Source organism: Globicephala melas, chromosome 17 (assembly GCF_963455315.2).
Source record: "Globicephala melas chromosome 17, mGloMel1.2, whole genome shotgun sequence".
In the NCBI taxonomy this organism is placed as follows: domain Eukaryota; kingdom Metazoa; phylum Chordata; class Mammalia; order Artiodactyla; family Delphinidae; genus Globicephala; species Globicephala melas.
The window spans coordinates 33,288,618-33,313,987 of NC_083330.1; the positions used below are offsets into that span (position 1 = coordinate 33,288,618).

Genomic DNA, 25,370 nt, shown 5'->3' on the forward strand with positions numbered 1-25,370 from the left:
GAGAAATTCTTCAAACTAATTGAGATATATACCAGGTACATAGAAAACACTATGTTTTATGAAGATGATTCTGTGCAATGAACAGAACTGGTAACACACACTGGAAGGTGAATTCTCATTTTCTGGCACCTTGAAAACGCCACCTCAACATACACGTTAAAATAAACATTTGAACTGGGTCATATTTAATTCTGCATGCTTTTGTAAGTCAGCAAAATATTCCATATATCATTTAAGTTGTCACTAACTTTTTAACTTGACTTTCAATTTCTAAAAGTCTTTCCAAACATAAAACAGAGGTGGGAAAATGGTATATGGGAAGCTGCAGAGATGAAATAAGCTTATTTCATTAGGCATAAAGATGAATATCCAAACAACTTCTTCATGGCTGAAAGTGTCCAAATCTACTGTCTTCGTTTTGTAGTCAAGGTTTCCGGAAAAATATGCTAATGGATTCCTTATTACCCAAATGCCCCATATCAGTTTCAGTAGGTATCATTATATATTATGGAAATTTTTCTCAGTGACAGTGAAAGACATCCTGGCTGAACATCCCCCTGCCCATGACACAGAGATGATGGTCTCAAGCTATCTTGAAGGCATTGGAGCCCACACTATCCGTTACTAATGTTAATGGAGGATAAAACTTCATATTCTGTTTGCTCTATATTTGTTCAATCACTTCTTCCCTTCATTAAACTGGATGGCCCATAATTGAGTCTGTAGTGTGTCTATCATTGGAAACTGAACAAAGTTTTGTTGGTTTTATTAATGTCATACGTTTCTAGGGAGGGTCTATTCAATAACTAAGTCTAGTTTCACAGTTACAAATAAATTATGATGTAACTTTGAATAAATTAAGCTCATCATAAAGGAAGGATATTGAGAGTTGCTACTACCCCTTCCTTGAGGGACTCTCGTAAAGCGCTAAGTAAAGTAACAGAGGTGTATATGTATGCATACATTTTCAGTGATATTTGTACAGACTTAAAAAGAACTCTACAGAATGCATTATAAAAACCTTAATGCTGTGTGTCCCTAGTTCCCAGCTCTCTCATTAGAACTACTTAAATGAACACAATCTTATCTTTTAGGATAGCTATCAGAGTACTCCAAATATTACTTCTTGCAGTACCCTGTCCCAACCGTTTGCCATCCTCTTCCCATTAGTCCTCAAGTCAGAAGCCCCGAAGATCTGTTCATTAATTTATGAACACATTTCTTCATCCAGCCAAGAAAATTGATTGATCCCTTACCAAATTTCAGGCACCATTCTTCAGTATGATGTATAGGCATGTTCAGGAAACACAGCAGTGATTAACACAGATGAATATAGTCTCTCTTGAGCTGAGGGGGGAGACAAAAGTAAATAAGCAAATATAAAATCGTAAGTATAGGGCTTCCCTGGCGGCGCAGTGGTTGAAAGTCCCCCTGCCGATGCAGGGGACACGGGTTCGTGCCCCAGTCCGTGAAGATGCCACATGCCGCAGAGCGGCTGGGCCCGTGAGCCATGGCCGCTGAGCCTGCGCGTCCGGAGCCTGTGCTCCGCATTGGGAGAGGCCACAACAGTGAGAGGCCCGCGTACAGCCAAAAAAAAAAAAAAGCTATGAAAACAAAACCTATGGATGGAGACCTCCATGAAAGATGGAAGAGTATAATAATGGCCAGAGTACATTACTGTGGCAGAAGCAGCAGCCCTTAAGGAGGACAACTTTATAAATTACAAATTGGATTTAAATAGACAGGGAATTGAAAGTGGAGACATTATTTTCTGCAGAAGATGATGGACAGGGGAGAACAAAGAAAATAAAACTGAGATTGTTAGCGAAATACAATGCTAAGCATATAAGTTAGGACTGAGTCCTTAACTTTCATTTTTATTAATGAGTGGGTGAGTATAGATTACTGACTACACAGAACCAAACCTGGGAACACATTTTATATTTATGATCTTTGTGCCTAAAACTAGATTCTCCTGCAATTTAATATGACACTAGGACAATGACTGGCCAAGTTTTAGATTAATCACTCTTACACAAAGATTTTTCATTCATATAATCTCAAACAAATACTGCGTCACCAATTAAGTTCCAGATCCTATGCACTCTGGCTGAAGATATAAATATCTTGCAAGCCCAGCGTCACTTTCCTCTTTCTCTGGTAACAAATCACACTTTCTATTATGACAATGGCCCCAGTTATCGGCCCAGGAATAAACACTCGACTCAGGAAGAGCCAATTAAAGCCCTCCTTTAGAGTTGATCGAGAGCTTTAAGGTTAGAGTATTTCAATCTTACGAAATTTTTGTAAAACAAAATTATTTCAAAATCGACTAATTATTCTTTAAGTTCTAGAAACTGCATTCTGTGACTAAGAGGACAATTTATTTGCCGTCGTTTCTGCTCTGCCCACTTTATGTTTCTGTTATTGTGAGATAAAGGCAGTGGGGAATGGCAAACCGATTCTGATTCATTCAACACATGAGTGCTTCTTAGGTACAAAACACCATTCTGAACATTGTCCGAGGTAAAAAGATAAATAATACCTAGCCCCTTATAATACCTAGCCCCTTACCCTCAAGTTACCTCCACGTGTATGTTATGTATGTGTACCCATAAAATTAAGAAGTTTTTAGGTGTTTTACCTTCAAGAATAATTCAGATAATGGATTATGGATATCATAAACATTTAGGATTTAACAGATTTGTTACATATAGACGTTGTATCATGGATTTAAAAGACCATAGCAAGCGGGCAGCGGCGGGCGGAGCGACCGAGGGGGCGGGGCGGGCTGCGCGGCGGACGCGGGGGTCCGTGCTTCCTCGCGGTGGAGGGCTGGGGTTCGCCGGGGACGCCGGGTCGCTCCGCGTTGCCAGCTTACCGAGCGCGTGCCCCGCGCCCGCTCGTCCGCCCGGGCCGCCCTCGGCGCCGCCTGAGCCGCGGTGCGGGCTGCGCGGGGCGCCGGGTCCGCGGAAGCCTGGGTCGGGCGCTGCGTGCGGAACTCTCGTCGCTCGTGGACGGGGCGCGAGCGCGCGGGGGACGTAGGGCGCCGACCTGGGCCTCCCCGGCGCTCCGGCTCCGCTCAGGGCGCCCGCTCAGGGGCCTCCGGCGCGAGGCCCCCTTCGTGGTCAAGATGGCGGCGCCCAGGCGGGCCGCGCCGCGGTGAGCTGGAGCCGGGCCCGGAGAGGGGCGAGTCGGCCACTCCCAGGACTTGGACCCCGGGCTGGTCTCCCGTCTCCCGGGGAGCGGCGGGTGAGTGGGCGCGGCCGCGCGTAGGTCCGTCTCGTGGGGTGGTCAGCTTTTCGTGCGTCCGCAGACTTCTGTCGTCTGATAGTCAGATCTGGGGTGGCCCAGATTGGAGGCGAGGGTGCTTGATTGGGGAAACCTGAGGGGTTTAAGGACTCTATTGGGATCGTTTCAGACCCCAGCAAGAAGCTGAGGAAGTTTCCTCCTGACTCTCTTGCCGGCTAAGTTTTCTCCCTTCTCTGAAGGCGCCAGCTTTTCTGAATCACCTTGTTACCCGGGGAGATACAGTTGGTGGTTCTGACCGTGGAACGTAGGACCCGGCGCGGGGAAGCCTGAGCTGGTTCTAGTTACTTTGTTTGCAAAGCACTTGTCTTGTCTTTGGAATCTTTGTGTATGTAACCAACGTTGGGAAGAGCCAGCGTTTTCTCCTCCAAAACACTGCGAGGGGTAACTTTATACGTAAGAAACAAGTGGGCGTTCACATCCATCTCTTTTCCAACCACTGAGTTTTGGTTGTGTTTCCTTTCCTTAAGTTTGTCTCGTTCTGAAGTGATAACAACAACAACAAAAAAAAAACAAAAAAAAGACCATAGCCAATTACACAAAGTATACTCTAGTCTCAGTCCTGCCATTAATTAGCTTAAGTCATTTAATTTTTCTAGGCCTCATTTTTCTCATGTGATGTTTTTTCTTTGAAAAAGTATAGTTTCTAGAAGTCTCTAATCTCTGTGTCATAGTTCAGCTTGGAGAAAACCTGCTCTTATCCAAACTCCATGACATTGTATTTCCAGATCCAACTTTGGACTTTGAGTGAGTTGGGGGCAACTTTTTAAGGATATTTTCACACAGCTTTTTTTAGTTAATATCAGTCTAGCTGACTTGTCATACTCAGACTTTCTCCCATATTCTTTTACCAGTGTGTTCCTTAGTCATATATATAAAGACTGTTGTGGGAAAAATGACCTCCTGGGTCAGCTTACTGCATGGTCATCGACACAGGGCAGGGAGTAAGATTCTGTGGATTTTACAGAAGCAGATACAGGTTTCATTATCCATGTCCTCTCCCCTTTCATCTTACAAAAACAGCAGGCTTTTCTTGGAGAACTGCCAGATAATGCCATCCTGCCTCCTCACGGGCCCTGGGGATGAGTCGCCCAGAGACTGAACTCCAGTAAAGCAGGTGATTGGCTCATGGGTAGGCATCTGACCTCGGCTAAGTCTATCAGACTGCTCCCCAGGACTTTTGTCTCAGAGCAAAATGGAAGAATTGCCTTTTCTCTCTGGAATTTCTAAGCTGGGGAGATATGACTCTGGGACTCCCAGTGACCATCCAGCACAAGAAGAGACTTTCTGTAAAATAAAGTCTTGCAGAGGTAAGCAGGGCTGAGCGATGGAGAGAGAGCTGGAACCCTGCTGATACTCTGGAACTTCCAGATCCAACTGTCTGAATATGGCTGCATCCCTGAATTTCTAGTACTTGTTTGTTGAGGTTGTTGTTGTTTGGTTTTTGTTTTTAAATTTCCTTTGACTATTTTGAATTTGTTTTCAGCCATGTGCATTTGAAAGCATCATAGCTAAAAGAGCTAATTTCCTACATTAATGTCAGGTTTGCTTCCTTAAGTGAAAAATAATATCCGCTATTTTCTTTAAATAAAATCCTTCTAGCTCAGGTTTGAGATATTCAAAACTCTGCCTCCTACCCAACTCTTTTCCAACATTTACTATATCACCTTGAAGCATTTGTGACCACATCTTTCCCATCTAGACGCAGTTGAGGAGAGAGCAAAGACTCCTGATAAAAACTGCAACCTATACGCCTCCTACCTGGAAGCTTTAGAACATACTTGATTCTTGTCATTAAAGCAAATCTTTTGTTGTTGTCTCCAGGGCACAGAAGCATTTTCATGGCATAATGGAGTACAAAGTACATTAAGCCTAATTCTACTTCTCATCCTCTTTTACTTTAAATAGGCAGAAAAGAACCATCTCAAACACATTTTCCCAACAAATAAAATACATATACGATTATGTTTAGAAGATGTTTATGCAACATATAGTTAGACTGATGAATTAATGGACCTTTTGCCAATTGGCACAGTAAATATATATGTTCAATGTGCTCAATTAAAAAGAAGACAATAACATATTTTTACAGGTTAATTATCTGAGAAGAGTATTGTGCCAGCACACTTGATACTACAGTATTTCATGTTTGACAGGTAATCTTCTTTCAATTATATTTACTGCTAAATGTTTCTTGGATCAAGCTATTAAATTATAAGGTCAAAAGTAAAATGATATGAAATTACAATGGTAAAGGGACACATATCCCACTTTATGAGAATAGAAGTTCTAATTTCTTTTCAGTACTACTAGTAGTGACCACAGTACTAATTTGAGCCCTTACTATGAGCCACTGTGCCCATATACATTTAGTTCTTACAGTAGTTCTGCAAAGGGCATATAATAATCCACAGTGTAAAGCTGAAGAAAGTGATTCTCATAGCTGAAAGTCACATAGCTGGTGAGTGGCAAAGTCTAGATTCAAACTTAGAGTCGTCTGACAATGCCCAGGTTGTTGACCACTATGTACACTGCTCAATTGTTGCACCAATAAAGAAGTGCTTGAAATAATTATAGATTTGCCTACCCTGAAACTGCAGTGATTTAAAGACATCAAAGTTGCCAGTTGCTTAACCACATCTACTTACAGAAAGAAATTACATTTTATTTCATTTCTAAAACAAGATTAATTCTGCAGGCCCATCGAAACTTGAGCACACAAATCCTACCTCCAAATGAAAGATGCTTGTTTTCCATTATTCAACAGATGGCCCTGTACAGAGGCAATAAATATATAGTAGAATTTTCATTCAAATAAATGAGAAGAGAGGTTTCTTCTTGTCCTGATTCAGTGCCCATCATTATGGATTATGATGGCTCTTCCCAAACTTTACTTCATTCACTCCACTCTTTCTACAAAACTCCAGTAATGGAATTCATCATTCAGATATATGTGCAAAGCGAAAGGACTGTATTAATACAGTTGCTGAAAGTCAAGTTGATAGAGCACAGGAAATACATCCTAATAAATGCAACATTAACGTTTGTGTGGGCCTTGGAGTGAGGGGTAGAAGAATTTTCAGTTTAATGGAATATTTTGCCTCTTGCTATGAAAGTGTGGCTTAATAGTCTTGTAATTGGTCATTTACAGAATCCTCCATCTCTGGGTTTCATGCTTTCTTTACTCTGCAGCTGTTGATTCCTTCTCTTGTTCTGGATGGCAGATAGCAACGAAGCCACTTCAAAGGGCTCAGCCTGCCGTCTGTGTTATTGTTTAGATGAAGATATTTCCATTTATTAAAGCACACTATTTAAACATTTTTATCATGTTTCAAACTTGACTGTGTCCTGAAGGTATGAGCACAGGCAGACATAATGGGGGATGTTTTCCAGGAGAGAACATACCCTTATCAAAGGAATTATCAGAATTTTCATGTATGGATTGAGAATCAAATTCTGGAGTTAGACCTGAATTTAAATTCATACTCACAACTTATTACCAGTCTCATCTTGATCAAACGGTTACCACACTTCTCATCAATTTCCTTATCTTTGAAAGCGGAATAAGAGAAGTATGCCTGGTGGAGTTACACATAAAGCTCATCTGATAGAATATTCATAAGGATTTTGCACAAAATATACATGGAAATATTTTAGCACCGAGTTTAGCATGCGATTCATCTTCAATACATTTAAGAGCTATTATTTTATTATTATTATGCTATCATTAAATATCACTATTACTTAAATTTCATTACTGCTAAAATTGCTGTAAAACTACCGCAATAACCCATGATGAATTCCCCTCTTCTGTTTCCTTTGTTTAAATGGAAAATATATATATAAATCTAGACAGAGAACACTTTAGTGATCCTATTCAGTGGAGTGAGAATTTCCATGGCACTGATTAAAACAAATCCTGAATTGCATGGACTTAAGATAGCAGAGAGGGGCTTCCCTGGTGGCGCAGTGGTTGAGAGTTCGTGACCCGATCCGGGAAGATCCCACATGCTGCGGAGCGGCTGGGCCTGTGAGCCATGGCTGCTGAGCCTGCGTGTCCGGAGCCTGTGCTCCGCAACGGGAGAGGCTGCAACAGTGAGAAGCCCGCGTACCGCAAAGAAGAAAAAAAAAAAAAAAAAGATAGCAGAGAGGCTAAGAGATTTGAAGTTTGACATCCCCAAGTGTGAATTCTACTGTGACCCTCTTCTAGCTCTAGAACCTTGAGGAAGTTACTTAAACTTTCTGAGCTTTACTACTAGTTTCCTCATCTGTATCTTTTTCAGGACTATTTATCAAGCATCTTCCTGTTCTCTGTGCTTGGACGTATCAATGAATAAATTAGACAAGAGCCTTTGCCTGCGTGCTCCTTCTTGCATGCTTTCTCCCTCCTTACACTCTCGTGTGGAAACGGATGTTATAAATAAACTCTATGCTTTGTCACAGGTTGATGGGCGCTACGGGATAAGGAAAAGGATGTGACGCTCACTGAAGAGGCTTGGGTTGGGAGTGCTGGAGGAGTGTACAGGTAGGTTCTGATTTTAAATAGGGTAGTCAGGGTGGATTTTATAAGTTGACATTTGAGCAAAGACTTGAAGTGAGGGAGTTGTCAGAATGTATGATGGGGAGACCACTCCCTGGGAGCAAGAATAACCAGTCCCAAAACTCTAAGGCAGAAATATGCCGGGCAGCTTGGAGGAATATCAAGGAGGCCACCCTGGCTGACTTAGTCAGTGGGGAGGAAGAGACAGCAGGAGGGCTGGAGGTCGGATATGTGATGGGATGGATTGGGTAAGTCCTGGGAGGCCATCACATGCATTGTGTCTTTTACTCTAAATGTAGGCAGCTAGGGGCAGGATTTTAGCCGAGGTATGGCATGAACTGTCTCTTGTTTGAAAAGCATAACTCTATCTGTGGTCTTGAGGATGTGGGGAGAGAGTGGAGTCAGGGAGAATCTCGGGAGGTGACTACAGGATCCTCGAGGTCTATGTTGGTGGCCTGCACCAGGCTGCTAGCGGCTGGTAATTCTCAGAAGTGGAACATTGGGAAGGAAGGTTGTGACAGCATTTCGTGGTAGATTGAATGCAAGAATGGAAAGGAAGAGGGGGTCAAGGGTGAATTCGAGATGTAGGGCCTGGGGAACTGGAAAGGTGTGGTTACTGTCACCTAAGATGGAAAAAGTTTGGGGTAGAGCATGTTTGGGGGATTAAAGACCAGTTTTGGAGGTATAAGATTTGAGATGTTTTCGTGACATCCAAGTAGAGATGCTGAGTACACAGTTGGATACACAAGTCTGCAGTTCTGAAGAAAGGTCTAAACTAGAGATACACTTTAATACAATGGAGATATTAAGAATAATTACATGGAAGTGCTATTTTAAAGGTAAAATGAAGTAATGCAATTAGCACTTTGTCTTCTCAAAACATTTAATAACTGTTAGCTAAAATAATTACCTGAAATGAAAAAATACCTATAGTTTGTTTTGTTGTTTGCAGTAAAAGTGAATAAAATGTCACAATTATTTTAATAGTATTTGTGACACAGTAGTTTTAGTTAAGACACCATGACTATAAACATTTACACTAAACCTTTCAGTCTCCTGCTTTTCACTCTGATAGGGTACTTGGAACCATATTTTGTAAGGTTTAAGTTAGTTGTCATAGGGTACCTCTTTAATTAGAAGTAATTCTGAACTGTCTAGTTCCATGCAGTTTTATATACATATATGTATAATTATTATTTTATGATTTATCAAACTCAGTTGAAAATTTGCATCACTGATATACATTAGAATTTAAGCATTTACCCAGGTACTCAAGGAAAAAAATGTACTTGTCTTGTAATTTCCATAGGGGTACTTGCTTTCACATCTTCCCTTCACTTTGCAATTGCAAACATGGCAGGGGAAATATTATCTTACTGGTCTTTGAGTTCCCCTTAGCTATCTGCAAGTCCTTAAACAGCCTTTGTGGCTTAACCAAAATTCTCTTCCACCTTCATTCCGCTAACAGATATTGGTCTAAGCATGTACTTATACTAAAAAATGCATGACCACGTTGTCTCTACACATCTATAATTTTATGTTAACACTATCATTATGTAAGCGATACTTGAATTGTAATTATAACAGATTTTATGTCAACACACATCCATTTCTAGTGTTCATCTGGTGTTCAAGGGGAGAGCAGCATGTTGTAAATTTTATCAAAATATAACATCTGAAGAATAGAACAGAGGGTAATTGTGTAATTCTGTATTCACTCTAATTAAGTTCAGTGGAGTTGGCATAATAGAATTAAGATGAAAAAAAAAAAGACATCGAGGTACCATGGCTCCCTCTCCTAACACACCCTTTTCGTATCCGAGAGCAGAGACTCAGCACCTTTCTGTACAGAAATGGAGACAGGAAGAGGCCAGAGGATGAATGACAGGCACGAATGAGGTGGAACTTTGAAGAGCAACATGGAAATGAAATACTTCTTTTGTATTTGGTAGGTGGGGAAAATGTACCAGCGTGTATGCCTACTGGGACCACGTTTTCCAGAACAGTTAAGCCCAGTGTCAACTGTGCTGTCCCACCTTCCTCGTAAGTAGGAACATACTGTTACTTGAATCTTTGCTTCCTGTTTCTTGATAGCTGGTTGAGAAGATTATCACAGGAAGTGCATCTTGTTAGCAAATAGACTGTTTTGAAATGATTGACACTCACTGAAGAGTGGCAACTCCAAGCTTGCTCTCTCTTGATCTTGGACTATTTAAGTCTGGAGTGCAGGAGTGGGTTATGGGGAAAGACCATTGGAATTCTTATGTCTTCAGCATAATGGTTATAGCATAATGGTTAGGAGTGTAGGTGCTGGTTCAAATCTCTGCTTTCCACTTGCTAACCATATGAGCTTGGGCAATTTACCTGATTACCTGAACCTCAATACTCCTGCCTATAAAATGATGTTAATAATATTTCATCCCCATAGACTTTTCAATGTTAAATGTTTTCAATGTTAAAATGAAGTCACTTACACCAAGCACTTAATACAATGCCTAGAGCATAGTGAAGTCTATTATTATTACTATTACTACTACTACTACTATTATTATTATTACTGTCACGATGCCAGGTGCTATTTTTCCTATGCCTTATTCCATTATCTTCTGCCCTGTCCCCCCATTTCTGTCTTGTTTCTGTATAAGGGTAGGTTTGTCACAGAGCATTTTCTTTCCGTAATGTCTGACTCTTAGTCATCAAGGTGACTGGTCCACGACCCGGCATTCATTGCTGCTCGTTGAAGCAACCCATTTTGAGAAGGGGAGTTGGGTATTGATGCCAAGTTGGGCCAAGGAGAGAGAATTTTCTCTCTTCTGCACTCAGAGAGCTAAGTGAAATATTCAGGCCTCAGAAGGAGAATCAGGCAAAGGGCAACATGCTTAATTTCATACCTTAGTGATTAAGAACAAGTCAGACAGGCTGGATTTGAACTGATTTCCGTCATGTACTGATAAAGGGATCTTAGGTGCTTTTGTAACCCCTCTGAGGCTCAGTCAACATCTGAAAGAGATGAATAACATTATCAGGACCTAGCATATAGCCTTGTTGTAGTAAGTGAGTAAATCCTTTTAAAACGTTCAGCACGTTGTTTGGCATATAAACACTTAATAAAATTTAGCTTCTTTGACTACTACCGCTGCTAATATTATTAAGTAGCTGAGCAGATCCGAGGCCTATTTTTTTCTTAGATTGCACATAATCATTTGGACAGCCAGCTCACATTGATCAACCGTTGCTTATATATAAACCCCCATGAACCCAAAGGTGCTTTAACTCTCTCCCAGTCAGAGCCTGTTCTGGGGGCAGAAGCAACACCGGCACTACCCCTGTCATCTTTGCCTTTATTGTCACTACACTCGCCTGCCGTACTGAGCACTTTCTGTTTGCCAGGCACCAAATTTAGCCCTGCGTATGCACTGTATCATATAGTTCTCACACTCAGGTGGGAGACATTATCATCGTCCCCAATTTTCAGATAAAGACGCCGAGGTGTTGGAAACGTAACAAACTTGACCCACAGCAAGAGGTGGAGCCGGAGTATTCAAACCCTTCTCTCTGACCTCAAGAACCCTTAAATATTAGCATACTACTACATCCTGGTAAGAAAATCTGCTTCCAGCCACTCTGGTGAGAGTAGAAATGATTCTCAGTCCCCACATTCCTCTATTGCCCATGCCACCGTAGCCTCAGGACTAGCGGGGAAAGGAAGTGATCTCTTCAAAGAGCAGCCAAAAGGAACCTACTCCCTTCTGCCTTTTCGTAATCAACTAACCAATATTTTATTTCCTTCTTAAGAGTCCCCACGTGTTCCTTTTGGTACTTAGCTTGGCCTTTTAGAATTCTGACATTCTGTACATGACTCATCCACTGTATTTCATGTTAATTTATTGAGCTCAAGTATAGGGTCTTACTCATCCTGAAGTCCAGTTATCCCCTGTCACATCTAACTCTGTTCTTTTCTTCTTGTAGGACATCTGCAGATATTTATTTGAATTTTGTTGAATTGTTCTCATCAGTAGTACATTAAAAGTTATACAGAAAGTGCTTTCTTATAAGGAAAACCATCTAAATAGATTTCTAGCTCTTTACTTTTTATAGCACTATTGTAGAGATTATAGATCTCCAGGTAATATTTTTTAGATTGAGTTCTTCATATCATCTTATTTTTACATATAATGATAAATCTGAATTTTCTCTATCAAAGCTCCGAGACTTCACTGGCTTGTAACTTAGCTTGTTGATTATGTGTGGTTGACTTTTCCATTTACAATGATATTTGATCCTGGTAAGGATGGGGCTGGGTGGGAAGGTACATCTTAGGGCCATCAATTGGTTTTGTAGAGAACTAACATAAAGATCTAAAGTCTCATCATATTTCTGCAGAACTCATGAATCATTTTATTATAATTCCATTCATCCAGGGAGTATAAAACCATTTTCAAATTGTTATTCCTAATTTGTTCATCTTCTCTTCCTTAGTCTTAGTGAGAAGAGAGCAGGCTGAATGGAAGAAAGTCATTATGACCACTGGGGCCACTAGGGTAGGCATCAGTCCCAGAGTTTTGTTTTCATCTCTCTGCTATGAATATTGGCTAATGTCTTGAGTGCTTACTTGGGGCAAATTACTTAGCCGACCATGGCAAATGGATTGTGTCATTTCATCCCCTGATAGTCATACAATTAATGTATGTATTATTATGATGTCCCATAATGCATACATGGAACAGAGCCTCAGAAGTAGTTATTTGCTCACCAAAATATGGTAGATGTGGAATTTGGACTCAGGTCTGATAGACTCGTAAATCACTCCTAGTGATTTTTACCACGAAATTAAAGTTGTATACCTCTGGAGAGTAGATAGTTTCTAAAATTTCCTCAGCTCTAACGTTTTATAATTAAATTTTTGTCTGATGGCAAGCTTAACAGTTAAGATGGGTAGGAAGGAATGCCAGCCTGTTGAATGGAATTTCCCTGAAATGAGCCAGTTCACTCATTCATTCACTCAGCATGTATTGAATGTTTGCTCTGTGCAAAGGCATTTTAGGCATCACAGTGGAGTGAGCGCCCCTTCCATAGACTCTCCTGCAGCACTCAGAGAAGTCTTGGACTGGTTTGCCTGTTATGGAATGGGGCTTGGTGATAGAAGCCTGGTTTGTCCTCCACTGGTAAAACTAAGACATACTCATATGAGTTTAGAGGCATCTTGAAGCCGTGGGATAGTAACATACATGAATCTTACCATTTTTGCCTGGGATTAATGATATAAAGGCTTTGGATTTGGGTATGGAAATTGGGTGCAATTATGGGTGTGTTGGTTCTACATATATATGGACATCACGTGTCATCAGCCTGCAGCTACCTGCCATTCCTCACTACTCCTTCTTTTCACAAACCAAACAAGTACCTTCTTATCTCTCCTGTGGATAAGGTCTTGACAGTGGCACTAGGGCCTCCCTCAATAAGTACATCATTGGCTAAACCAGTGGTTTCTCAGATATGCTCATTGAACAACCCTTAAGGTGGATTGATAGTCCACTGCCTAGAATAGAATATGGTGTTCTTTAGAAATCGGGGGGAAAAAATAGGCCACCAGATGTACTTTCTTTAATTTAAATTGTTTATATATATGAACAATTGTTATATATGTGTATGTATACTTGTTCATATATATGAATGATTTAAAATTGAAGAGATAGATATATACACACACATATATATATATGTATATTTAAATTTTGGCTTCTGTTAGCAAGTAGTAAATTAAATTATTAGCAGATCCATACTGCAGGGAAATAACCAATCAGATTTCATTCAATAGCTTGCTTTTTTGTAGATTTATGGTTGTGATTTTATATCTGCAGGTATGTTTGCTGAAGAAAATATTTCTGCCACTTTACACAAAATTAAATTCATTTAATACCAATGCGGCATGTCTCAAATGTCTTAATACAGTTTTAATCTTGAATCGCATCAGAAGTATGAAATTAGAAACATACCCCAAAATCATTTGAAGATATAATTACTTTCATTTCCCTTATACTTTTGAGACTTTTGAAAAACAAGTATTTAGTTGTACTTATCTGTTTTTGTCTCTCTAAGGATAGCAAACACTGAAACACAATTCTTTTTAAAAGTCAGTATTGAAAATATATTGTCCAAGATGATCAAAACTAAGGAAGTGGCAAAGAAATTCAAAAATTTAAACTTTCAAAGGGTGCTTTTTTTGTGAATGTGTAGTACTTGTTCTTCTGAAGGAATTAATCTTTTTAAAAATTTAATTAACTTATTTTTTATTGAAGTATACTTGGTTTACAGCGTTGTGTTAATTACTGCTGTACAGCAAAGTGACTCTGTTATACATATGTATATACATTCTTTTTCATACTCTTTTCCATTATGGTTTATCACAGGATATTGAATATAGTTCCCTGTGCTATATAGTAGGATCTTGTTGTTTAGCCAATCTATATATACCAGTTTGCATCTGCTAATCCCAAACTCCCAGTTCATCCCTCTCCCACCTGCTTCCCCCTTGGCAGCCACCAGTCTATTCTCTATGTCTCTGATTCTGTTTCTGTTTCATAGATAGGTTCATTTGTGTCATATTTTAGATTCCACATATAAGTGGTATCATGGTATTTGTCTTTCTCTTTCTGACTTACTTTGCTTAGTATGATAATCTCTAGTTGCATCCATGTTGCTGCTGCAAATGGCATTATTTCATTCTTCTTTTTATGGCTGAGTAGTATTTCATTGTATATATGTACCACATCGTCTTTATCCATTCATCTGTTGATGGACATTTAGGTTGTTTCCATGTCTTGGCTATTGTGAATATTGCTGCTGTGAAGATCAGGGTGAATGTGTCTTTTTGAATTATAGTTTGGTCTGGATATACACCCAGGAGTGGGATTGCTGGATCATGTGGTAGGTCTATTTTTAGTTTTCTGAGGAACTTCCATACTGTTTTCCACAGTGGCTGCACCAACTTACATTCCCACCAACAGTGTTGTAGGAGGGTTCCCTTTTCTCCACACCCTCTCCAGCATATGTTATTTGTAGACTTTTTAATGATGGCCATTCTGACTGGTGTGAGGTGGTACCTCATGGTAGTTTTGATTTGCATTTCTTTAATAATTGGCAGTTTTGAGCATCTTTTCATGTGCCTATTGGCCATCTGTATTTCTTCTTTGGAGAAATGTCTCTTTAAGTCTTCTGCCTATGTTTTTGATTGGGTTGTTTGCTTTTATTGTCATCAAGTTGTATGAGCTGTTTGTATATTTTGGAAATTAAGCCCTTGCTGGTCGCATCATTTGCAAATATTTTCTCCCATTCTGTAGGTTGTCTTTTCATTTTGTTTATGGTTTCCTTTGCTGTGCAAAAGCTTGTAAGTTTGATTCGGTCCCCTTTGTTTATTTTCGTTTTTATTTCTATTGTCTTGGGAGACTGACCTAAGAAAACATTGGTATGATTTATGTCAGAGACTATTTTGCCTGTGTTCTCTTCTAGAAGTTTTATGGTGTCATGTCTTATGTTTAAGTCTTTAAGACATTTTGAGTTTATTTTCGTGTATGGTGAAAGGATGTGTTCTAACTTCACTGGTTTATATAAGGCTGTCCAACTTTACCAACACCACTTGCGGAAGAGACTGTCTCTTTCCCATTATATATTCTTGCCTCCTTTGTCAAAGATTAATTGTCAAAGATTAACTGAGGTGTGTGTGTTTATTTCTGGGCTCTGTATTCTGATCCATTGATCCATATGTCTGTTTTTGTGCCAATACCACGCTGTTTTGATTACTGTGACTTTGGAGTACTGTCTGAGTCTGGGGTGGCTATGCCTCCAACGTTGTTCTTTTTCTTCAGGATTGCTTTGGCAATTCTGGGTCTTTTATGGTTCTGTATGAATTTTAGGATTATTTGTTCTAATTGCGTGAAAAATGTCATGGATAATTTGATAGGGATCGCATTAAATCTGTAGATTGCTTTGGGTAGTATGAGCATTTTAACAATGTTAATTCCTCCAACCCAAGAACATGAGATGTCTTTCCATTTCTTTGAATCATCTTCACTTTCCTTTATTAATGTCTTACAGTTCTCCGCGTATAAGTCTTTTGCCTTCTTGGTGAGGTTTATTCCTAAGTATTTTATTTTTGGGGTTGTGATTTTAAAAGGCATTGTTTTTTTACATTCCCTTTCCGATATTTCATTGTTGGTATAAAGAAATGCAACCAATTTCTGTATGTTAATCTTGTATTCTGCTACCTTGCTGAATTCGTTTATCAGTTGTAGTAGTTTTCATGTAGAGTCTTTAGGGTTTTCTCTATATAGTATCATATCATCTGCATCTAATGACAATTTTACCTCTTCCTGAAGGAATTAATCTTGAAGTTCTACCAAGACTTTTGGAATACCTGTTTTAATGAGCCACTACTTCCTGCCTGAGATTGCACTATGCACCAGAGATTCTAGAATTAGCATAATAAAACTAATAATGCAAACAACAGCAACAAATCCTCACAAACCTCCCTGGCAAGGAAGTAAAGTCCACTGGAAAAACAGACAAGTGAAACACACATTCAAAATGGCAGTGATTCTCAAACATTTATGTGCTGAAAAATCATGACAAGCATGATAATCAGGGCAATTACTAGACCCCTTCTCCAGCTGGTCAGGTGTAAGGTCCTGTAACTCTATTTTTGGTGAATGCCTCCAGGAGAGTCTGAGACAGATGTTCTCAGTTGTCGTCAACCTTTAGTGTGCATCAGATTTGCCTGAGAATATTGTTAAAACACAGATTGCTGGGCTCCAGTGCCAGAGTTCTAACCAGTTCCCAGGTGTGGCTGATATTGCTGGCCCAGGGACCACATTTTGAGAACCACCTTTCAAAACTCTGCAGTATGCGGTTGTGTGTGTTGTGAATGAGACGGGCCCAGAGAACCTAAGAAGGGCAAAGGGATTCTGCCCTAAATTAGCCAAAGGTAACAATAGCAGCTAGAATTGATTGACCCAAGAAAAAATTATAAGAACTTTACCTGCATTTGCTCATTTAATCCTTTCAGTAAGGTACATAGGTGCTACTTAGTGTTCCTCTTTTACAGGGGTGTCCAGAGAAGGTAACTACTTTGCCCACGTCCTAAACTGGTAAGTAACAGATTAAGAATTCAAGTCTCGGAAGTCTGATTCCAGAGCCCACACCTCTACCCTTTCTGCATGTAGAGAGGAGTAAAGGGTTGTCAGTGAAGCCTTCCTGGGGGCCCTGGCCTCTGAGTGTAGATAGAAGGATGAGTGGACATAAAGATCATTATTTGTGTGTGGTGGGGGTAGGGGAGGAAGTATGAGGGCTTCCAGAAGAGCCCGCCCTCCCCATACATCTGCTATAAGCAAGTCTGATGATCAGGAGTCCGGAACATGAGTATGACTATGGGATACTGAGAAGGGTTCTAGAACCCTGAGGTTAGAGTTCTGGATCAGTTAGTAGGTAACAGAAAGTGAATGAGTGATTTACCTTACTTTCCATGGGTAGCAGGAAGTTTGGAGATAGTCCCTCTAGCGTTAGTCCAGCTGCTGAAGGGCATCACTAGGGGACTGGGTTGCTTCGCTTTTCCAGCTTCCACATCTCTAGCACGTCCACATAGCTTCAAAGTGACCCCAGAATCTCCAATAGTGTTCCAACAATTTGGGCAGGAAGAAAGAAAAGGAAAAAAAAAAAGAAATTAAGTAAGAAAAAAAAGGCAATGTCTAACTCAGAGAGCAAATTTTTTACCACAGTTGGTCAGCAGACTTGCACTTAGATCTCAGCAGACTTGCACTTAGAGCTCAGATTTTAAACTGGCCACCTTAGCCTTAAGGATAATGGGGTCTCCTAAACTAGGGCTCTGATAGTAAGGCATAAGGAGAGAGTGGTACTGATTAGCAGTGCCTGCTGTCCCAAACAAATATTATCCCCAAACTATTTGTTTTTATCCTATATTTTACTTTAAAGAATGGAGGGGAAACATTATGTATCTGTAAATAGCCTTTTAGAAAGGGTACAATTATATAGTTATACAACCCCCTGGAGGGCTCCTTTCTTCTAAAATCTCTTTAAAAACTGTTCAAGGTTAAGGACATTTTTATCTTAATTTAGTAACTTGCAGTCGATTATCTTGGAATGACATCCTCTCTCTGCAGATGTTCTGTCAGGCTTTAGAAAATTCTAGAAGTGAACAGAGAAGTGTTATGGTACATGTATTTGCAATATGCACGTCTTTGAAATGAAATCCATTTAGGGACCAAAAGGCATTTCATGTCTTTGCTATACATTTTCACATATTTGCCTTTCCAGAATTCCTTTGAGCAAATCTGTTAGATGTAACCCATCCGTTTCTCCCATCTGAATTCTTTATTACTAAACATTCTTCAGTATGCTCTCACTCCCCTCTGTCAAAGGCGTTTCTCTGGGTCCTCACCCTTCTCATCTCATATGTGAATGCATATCTTAAACTGGAGCAACAGTCTGCTATGACTTCTCCATAACTTGAAGAACCCGTCTTTGTGGGAAGAAAAGTAGACTTACTAACTTAAAAGGTAAAATGCGCGCAATGTTTCTGAGAATTAAAAACTAAGATAAAAACATAAGCAATGGAAAAAACTTACAATGGATCCTTTTCAAAGACTTTATTTTACAGAGAAGGCAACTGAGGTTTAAAGAAAAAATGCGTTAAACACTAAATAATAAACCTTAAACCTCAGTGGAGCAACACATGGACAGTTCATTTCTCACTCACTCAGGAGTGTAGTATGGACTTTGGTGGTCTGCGGGTCAGTTTTCTGCTCAGTTATTCAGGGACCCACCACCTTCATCAAGTGGCTCTACGTTTGTCCTAAAAAGGAAAGGAGAGAGGAAGCTGCAAGCTACAATTATCAACTCGTTATCCTTCAGACATAAACTCTTCAGGTCACCTCTGGTCACATTCTTTGGGATAGAACCATACCCAGATGCAAGTGGAGATGGAGAATGTTGTTCCTATCTTGGTCCTAGTGATGCCTCTACAGGCTGGAGGAGCTAATTAAAGTGTAGTCAACAGCTCATTGTTTCTGCCACAATGAGTGATTAGCCTAAGGCTGTGGATTAATTATGTGTGTGTCACATATACATATAATACACACAAACATATATATGTGTGTGTGTATATATACATTTTTTAGCATGAGTAGACACATGGGGCTTCTGCCGTATCAAAAGAGTACAAACTGCCTCTTGTTGCTTTTTCTTAATTGAAGTTGACTACTACTATCTATTTCCCTTCATTTTGCTACCTCCCCCCCGCCTTTCAGTATTATATGAAAATTCTGAAAGAAATAATTTCAAAGTTTCCAGTGCTTTTAAAGGTAATAGAATACTCAGACCTTAACAATTTTCCTGTGTGAAACTTTTGCCAGACTAAAATGTTAACTTATGAAAAGTAAATTTAGAGTGATACAAAAGAGAAAATAAGCTGATTTTTTTTCTTTTTTAAACAAATACCCTGAGCCAGGGTGGAAAATACATGGAAAACTGGAGGAATTTAGATCCTTTTGTTGTAAATTTAAATATTTTTAATTGTAAAAATAATACAGGCTTATTGCAGAAACTCCAAAATTGAAAGGATTTAAAGAAAAAAGGAAAAATAACTCAAAATCCCATTTCTGATAAATCATCTCTGTAACATTTTTGAGGGTATCTTTTGAAACTTTTTTGTGACGGGGTGCATATAAATACAATACAAGTATAAAATACCTTTAATTATTATATCAAACTACAAAACAGTTCTATAACATTTTTATTTAGTAATATAAGTATGATTACTCATCACCTAATAAAAATCTGCAGCATCATTTTTAATGGTTGAACAGCATTCTATTATTTATTTAACCAGTCCCTACTGTTCAACATTTAGATTATTCCTGTTTTGCTCTGCTGAACAATGAGACAAGCATCCTTGTTCATATGTCTTTGAGCATTTGTTTATTTCCTTAGAATGGACTTCTAGAACTTGAATGGCTGGTTGTCAGTTCTGGTACATACTGACATATTGTCTTCCAGAAAGGTTACCGTGCTTTTTATTTCTACCAAGAATTTAACATCCAGTGTGGTTTCTTACACACACTCATCAGTACCAGTATTATCAATATCAATACCAGTATTATCAAGTTTTTTAAAACTTTGTCATTCTAGTCAGTAAAATATGACACCTGAATTATTTTATTTGTATTTCTTTGATTAATAATAGCAAGGTTGAACATATTTTCATATCTTTATTGGCTGTTAATACTTTTTAGTTTGTGACTTTAGACATCCATTTTTCATCGATGTATAACAACCTTTTATATATCTGTGTTTATTTTGTTGTTTGTTGTAAATGCAATTTTTTTCTCTTCATTTATTAATTTTTATTTTGTGTGTGTTGAACTTCTTTAATACTGTCAAGTCTATTCAAAAACCCTTTAGTGAACACAACAAATGTGGAAAATCAGTCATTCTCCTGCATTTTGTAATCAATGTATTTCCTTTTGGGCAGTATGGAAATGTAAGTTCTTATTTCATCTTATGGTTGGAAAGAATCTATTCCCTCGGAAAGGGATTATAGTCTCCATGATGCAGTAATGGGAGATTTTATAGGGTAGGCAGGGTCTACAGAAGAAAACACCCTAAATCACACTCCATTGGTGGTTGCCTTATTTATAAAAATGGCATTTGAGGTTGTGTGACTGCCATCAGGTAAGCAAAATTAATTTTTAGCATGAAGTACTCCTATCAGCAAGAATAGCCTAGGATAGGCTAGCAGTAAGAAGTGAGGGGTTATGGGATTGGGGCATAGCCTCTGTTTCCTCTAATGCAGCTGGAAATTTAAACTCTGGGGCTCCTGCTTGATCCAATCAGCCCAGCTAGTATGTGTTGCCAGGTAGGGTGAATAGACTCAGAAGTACAAGAGCTCATCCTTGGTCCCCTCTGGAAATGAGCAGAGAATACTGTGTCAAGCAGAGGTGATCGATCAGTCCATGGTCTGGAGACTTGGATCTCCTCACATAGTCCTTAAAGTCAGGGTGAGACAAAATGCCAATACAAGTTATATTGATGACAGTATCAATGAGGTGACATTGAGTCCTTTGACCCAACGTGTGTCTGCAGTGTGCCATCCATTAGTAAATGGGCAAAGCCATTTGACAGATCTATCTGATACAATGAATGAATCTGACACTCACATTTTGAAAAACTGAAACTGTATCCATTTGTCAAGAACAGTGGCTACTTGTTCTGCTTTATTCCCCCTGGTAGAACTAGGTAACATTGCAGGCAGTAAGACGTTCCGGCATTTCACCCTGGAGTAGCCCCCAAACTGAAGAAGCTGTCTTATCAGTAGTTAGCTCCTTGTCGCCAAGAATATTAAAGTAGATTTGTATGATTAGCAAATTAAAGAGACTGTAGTGCCTACCACTACTGTATTCACTAAGGCACCCAAGTTATTCTAAAGAAATCCTAATAATACATTAGGACCATTTTGAATATTTTTATTTGATTAGCCATAATCTTCTAGTTATAACATCCATCACCATTTTGGCCTTCTTTTCTTACAGCCTAGCCCTGTGGTCTTGGGCTAATCACTAACCTGCTTAGATACAATTTTCTTCTCTATGAAATAGAAACAATATTATATGCTTTGAAGGACTGCAGGAAGATGAGCTGTAATGTTTATCAAGTGCCTAGTAAGTAGCCTGGCCCATAATAAATACTTGGCTAATTGTAGATGTTAGTTTCATTTTTAGTTTTATTTCCAAACATTGCTCTTTACTTTTGGAACTCTAAAATTTGTTTTGAGAGTGGAGGACTTGTTGTTTGGATTCCTCCAACACTCTCTGTATATTCTGTACTTCTATCCCTACATCATTTATATTAATGGAATAAATGATCTTTGGTCTGGTGATTCCAAGGTGACGAGGAGCTAAGTGGAGGTTCAGTATACACCTGGAAGTATGGATTTTCATGCCCAGTGCAAATGTGGGAAAGGCATTATTCCCACATTATAAAGGGGGTAAAGACCTCCAACTTGAGGAGACTCTGGGTTGAGAGATGAGAGATTTACAGGTACCGTGTTTATCGTACAGGGTACCACAGGGGCTTTTATGTTCTGTAGCAAGAATTTGCACCTTATACCCTTGTAGTTAGAAGTAAAGCATACCACATAACTAATATCTAGTAAGCATTAGAGTTAGAATAAATACCGTTTCCTTTGTGTTAAGCATTTTACAGTTACAACATATGGATGGATACTATATTGTAATGGTTAAGAGTGTAGTTTTTTGAGCTGGATAATCCTGGATTGGAGTCTCATCTTTATTAGCTCTTTTTTTTCTGTTTTATTGAGGTATAATTGACAAAACTGTAAGATAGTCAAAGAGTATATCATGATGATTTGATATACATATCTGTTGTAAAAGGATCCTTCCCATCACGTTAATTAATACATCTAACAGCTCATGACACCTTTTTCCTTTTTTTCTTTTTTTGGTGAGAACACTTAAGTTCTATTCTCTCAGAAAATGTTAGTTATACAATACAGTATTATTGACTGTAGTAACTATGTTATACAGTAGATCCTCAGACCTTATTCATCCTGCAGCTGAAAGTTTGTACCCTTTTACCAGTCTTCCCCTCTTTTCCCCACCCACACCCCAGCCCCTGGCAACCAGATTTCTACTCTGTTTCTATGAGTGTGGCTTTTTTTCTTTTTAGATTCCATATATAAATGATATCATTCGTATTTATCCTGTCTGGCTTATTTCATCAGCATAATGCACTCCTGTTTCATCTATATTGTCACAAATGAAAGGATCTCCTTCATTTTTTAAGGCTGAATTATATTCCATTACCTCTTAAATGAGTGACTTTTGGTACATTGTTTACACTTTCTAAGCCTCAGGGTTTCTTTTCTTCTGAAAAAAAAATATATATATATATACTAACAGGTTATTTTCTGATATGTGGAATGTTTGTTGAATCAACAAATATTTAGCTGAGATCATAAATGTGACACTTAGCACTGTATTAACATTTATTAATACTCTCCCTGTTAATTTCTACAGTAAATTGTATAATAAGTAACAATAATAATAGTACTACTAGTAGTTTTAGAAAATGCATAGGATGTGCCAGGCATCATATACTGTACTACCCTCCTTCATGTGTACCACAAGTTACATGTGGACATCACCTTCCACGTTGTTTCCTTTAAAGAAAATTGAAGCTCAGCAACATTGAGTAGCTTGCTCCAGATGTGAACTCAGGTCTGAATCACTCCACATATAGGTTCTGAATGACTCCATGTCTTTAATTCCACATCTGCATTTGTTTGTTGTTGTTGTTTTTAACTTTCCAAGCATCTGATCTGAAATTCCTTTCTCTTTGGGGAATTTTCCACTTTGTGGGTCTTGGTGAGAAACAGAGCCTTCCTCTCGTTATACAAGCTGAACATGTCAGATACACTGTTTACTCACATGCTCAGTCTCCCTTACAGATGGAAAACCGTCGGGCGACCTCGGGTTGGCCAACTGCACCCCTCTCTTGGATTTTGAATTACAAATAAATGATGTAAAGAAGCAAGGCCAGCAGTGCTGGGTCAACCTCCTGTTTCCTGTTCCTGCTTGGTAGCAAGGCCAGCTAGGACTTATAACATCACTTTGGCCTGATCCTATAATTGCAATAGCATAGCTTTGGCTTTCGGTTGTTTAGTCTGCTTCTAGTTACTGAGACCTAGCCGTAAACTTCCAAAAGTTTCCTTTTCTGCTCAAATTAGCCGTATCTGGTTCCTGATAATTACAAATAAGACCTTTCCTGATATACAATGGTGACCTACTTATCCAGGCAGATGTAACATCGTCCTGGCAGGGACAGAGGGCAGGCAAGTTCCTTGAACAGCTGAACAAGAAGAAAAAGACCTAAGAAGGAAGAATTGAAGCCAGTTCTGTTTGTGTTATAATTCTAGCCTCAGCTGCCTCTGTTTCACAGAGCACATGCTAAGGACCATGTCCCTTCCCCTGTAACAGAGGAGCAAAGTAGACCCAGGCCTTCCAACCCAGAGACCAGCTGAGCTGTACCATGGACAATCTAGGATGTGAAAGACTTCACTCAATGTCTTTCTCACTTGACACATTGTTCCTCTCTTTGGGAAGTAGCTTCTTTGTGTGACAAGAATATGCTAAACCAACACTTAAGTGGACAGAGGTGAAAGATGCCAAAATTAGCTACAGAAAAAAAGGCGTAAAGACTTGTATTTTCTGTTATTTGAAGCTGTTAAGACCCCACATGGAATATGAGTCCTTTAAAGGAAAGTTGTGAATGGCCCAGGGAATGTTGAATTTCCATGTGGCAATATGTTCGTGATCGGTCATGATGATGATGGTAGCATCAGTAGCATTTATCAATGTTTCCTGGGTGAGAGGTACTTTATCCTAATGACCTTTTAACCCCATGACGACCCTGTGAAGTAGGAAATACTGTTTCAGCATCTTCAGGGTTTTTCTTTTTCTTTTTGTTTTCATCAGGAATTTACCCTAGATCACATTTGGGTGGTAGAACGACCAGAACTGGACACTAGCCTTTCCTGAATTCCCAGAGTGTGATCTTAGTAGTTGTATTGCCTGATGCAGAGCCATGTAAATGTTGCCAAAGCAATGAAACGTGTACCTATTTCTAACAGATTCTAACTCAGAAGCTCTGGGGTTAAGTGCAGAGGAGTTGAGTGTGATTGTCTTTACAGACAGTAGATAACTTAAGAGAAGTTGTTTAAAAGTATATTTGCATATTGCACTACACTGTCATATCTGTGATTGGTTAGCTATTGTGTAACTAACACAAATCCCAATCCCATCTCTAATCTCATTCATCTCTTGTATGATATTGGACCTAACTGAGGCAGTTTTTTTTTGTTCTTTCCCACAAACACACATCGAACATCCAAAACATGCTTACCATTTGTGAGCATATTCTCTTAGTTATTTAGGAGTTGAGTAAGAGTGAGGGAGAAAGGCTTCCCTGGTGGCGCAGTGGTTGAGTGTTCTGCCTGCCGATGCAGGGGACGCAGGTTCGTGTCCCGGTCCGGGAAGATCCCACATGCCGCGGAGCGGCTGGGCCCGTGAGCCATGGCCACTGAGCTTGCGTGTCCGGAACCTGTGCTCCGCAACGGGAGAGGCCACAACAGTGAGAGGCCCGCGTACCGCCAAAAAAAAAAAAAAAAAACTGAGAGAGAAAAAGACACATAATATGAAATACGGTCATCATTTTTTTAATATCCTTTATGTTGTTAATCCCTCTTAGCATTTACTGCCATTCACTCATTTGTATTATTTGGGGTATAGCAGTTTACTTACACAGCATTTTTACATATGGCTTATCATTTGTATTCTATTTTAATAACACTAATAATTATAGACTATTGACAAACTCATCAGACCCTACATATTCATTTCAAAATCATGAAAATAAGGTGGAAAATGAGGTGTAA

The 25,370-nt window shown here is 39.3% G+C and overlaps 1 long non-coding RNA gene across 2 annotated transcripts; it reads right to left on the reverse strand.

The window, feature by feature from the left end:
- LOC132593751 (uncharacterized) lies at positions 1 to 25,051 on the reverse strand. 2 transcript variants are annotated; one of them, XR_009559558.1, is made up of 4 exons: positions 24,839 to 25,051; positions 17,357 to 17,506; positions 10,741 to 10,849; positions 1 to 1,347 (listed from the first exon to the last, which is right to left on the reverse strand). It is a non-coding gene; the product is annotated as an uncharacterized lncRNA (long non-coding RNA). The 2 variants fall into 2 exon arrangements; XR_009559559.1 differs by lacking the exon at positions 1 to 1,347 and adding an exon at positions 3,137 to 3,790.
- Between the last annotated feature and the right edge of the window lie 319 nt (positions 25,052 to 25,370).